Raw genomic sequence first — 2,410 nt, 5'->3', positions numbered from 1 at the left:
GTCACTGTTCTTGCAGGGATGATTTGTCAAATGATGGTCACTGTTCTTGCAGGGTTGTACTCCGACAAAGCCCTATTAATGGAGCATTTGCATTGTAGACGGTGCTATCTATTTTCCCAGTTCTTTTGGGAATTATTAAACAATTTCCAAAAAAACGGCTTTAAATAGTTGCCTTCCTGCCAAATACGTCTATTAAAAGGAAATATTTGTAATACTACTGTTACTGCTAATATTGGCAGTGACTGCCGCAGCAAATAAAATACGGCGTTGTCAGTGACAGCTTTTTTTGACATTCCCTTTTGTTTGTTTATATTTTTGTTGCTGTCTTTTAGGCAGAAAATGGCTGCATTTTATTTATGTTAAATTCAGCATGCGAAGTTTGCTGCGATAAAGGCAGTGGCAGTGAATTTAGAATTTGGGCTAAACTGAGCAGTACTGCCAGCTGCCACTGCTGTATTGTGAGTCGCTTCATTGGACACCACACTTTCTAAAAAACAGCTGATTTCGAAAAACTGCCACTACCACTGCCACTGCGTTATTGTATTTTGGGCTTAAATTGTGCAGAACTTAATTTTTCATTAGTCGCGTCTTGCAGGGCATTATCAAGCCGAATTGAGGCAAGGCGCATCCATACAAGGTGGTGGCAATTGCATATAAGTAAACTTAAAGTCCCGTGCATTTTGTTATTGCTTTTTGGTACTTCAGGATGTCAAAACGAAAGGGTATAGGGGATAAGTTTCGTTGACATCCTAATGATGCTCCATTTCGTCTTGGATGACATTCTCGTGTACTAGTGTAGAGGCAAAAATATCCAATCAGCTGTTCAATCAACACCACCTTGTATTGATGCGCCTTGAATTGAGGTATTCATGAGCCGATTACAACCCTGTCCTTACATTGACAGCTAAATTCATGGGATATTCTTTCGAAGTGACAAATTTCCCCCATCATATGATCGAAAAAAAGATTGGAGCCAGTCGAAAATTTTTACACGACGGACTGACTTGGGGTAGCGCGCAGGCACACATTTCTACCTATTCCTGCTATTCTGCAAGTAAAATAATTTTTCACATACCTGGCAGTTCAGTTTTACTGATTTTTGTCAATAACTTATTCAAATTAGATAAAATTTAGCAAACGCGTGGAAAAATTAACTTTACATGTTTATTTACTGCAATTTTTAGGAATCTTGAGATTGTGAAAACTGGATTCCATCGGTGAAATCTGAAAATATTCTGTGTGAAAAGAAAAAAGAAAATTTGCAAAGATGGCACTCAGCGACGCAGATGTACAAAAACAGGTGAGAAGAATTCTAAAATATATCAGAATAATGGTCTAGCAACGGTGCAAATTTTCCCCAATTCATTTTGCCATAGTATTTTTGCGAAAATCCAATTGGAAAATTTTAATGCAGCTTTATTTAACGATATGAACGATAGCAGCAGTGTTGGCAGCCATCATGTCATGGGATTTATGTCATGTGAATACGGAGTGTGTGATAGTTGTGAATACAAAGAGAAAAGAAACAGCAAAGTGCTAAAGCTAACTATTTTTATGACTCGCAATTGTTAAAGAAAGAATTTACATAATTTTCTAAAAAATTCACAAAAGTTAAGGGAGTTTTCACTTCTTATTGGAAGGTAGTGAGCAAAAATCAACGGCTCTAGTCATGTGACACACTGGAGATTATGGCATTAGTGTGAGTGAGACAAAATGAGTATCAGCTTAGTTCAAGGCAGTTATCTCGTTTTATTGGCTGTAAAGTACTGATGAATAGGAAATCGAGTTGGGCTAAGATAAATGGGGTCTAAAATTTTAAAATCATTAGCGGATGAAGTGGGTGGTGAAGGATTTTTTGGTAAAGGATAGTTGTGGGGGGTGACATTTACCAAAGAACGCACAAACATATCACAAATAGGCCGAGTATTTTGCAAATCTGATCATTATTTTGATAGGCCTGTCTAGGACCAATGCACCCGTCTTGCTTATTTATTGTTTACATACCTATTTGGCGCTTGAAATTTAAATGTACGGTCCGATGGCGGACTCAAGGATTCTCCGAAATTAAAATTTCAAAGCTTAACTGGGGGTATCATGTGATTAAAGCAATGGGAGAATGAATAAATATAAATGTGTAGGTACACACATATCGCACACTGAGATCGAAATTGCGATCAACTAGGAGGGGGGGATTTACATCCAAATTTCCCGATATGTATATACTATGTACATATGTATACATATGTGCGTGTAACACTGAGTTAAACCGGAGACCGGTTAAAATAAGATACATTTTTACTTGGTAATAATAGAAACGAATCCGTTTTAGTTTATAAAATATTTAACAAATATTTCGATACTTTTATTAATCGCAGATTAAGCATATGATGGCTTTCATTGAGCAAGAAGC

The 2,410-nt window shown here is 36.9% G+C and overlaps 1 long non-coding RNA gene across 1 annotated transcript; it reads left to right on the top strand.

Annotated features, from left to right (window-relative positions):
* Nucleotides 1-932: 932 nt before the first annotated feature.
* LOC108372751 (uncharacterized) lies at nt 933-2,410 on the top strand. The gene is made up of 3 exons (XR_001848887.1): nt 933-1,054; nt 1,185-1,300; nt 2,376-2,410. It is a non-coding gene; the product is annotated as an uncharacterized LOC108372751 (long non-coding RNA).

The sequence above is a fragment of the Rhagoletis zephyria genome, unplaced genomic scaffold (genome assembly GCF_001687245.7).
Source record: "Rhagoletis zephyria isolate East Lansing unplaced genomic scaffold, Rhagoletis_zephyria_1.1 Rzeph_scaffold_06007, whole genome shotgun sequence".
Taxonomy (NCBI): Eukaryota; Metazoa; Arthropoda; class Insecta; order Diptera; family Tephritidae; genus Rhagoletis; species Rhagoletis zephyria.
Note: the sequence above shows the minus strand (reverse complement) of the source record. Positions and strands in the feature narration are given on the sequence as shown.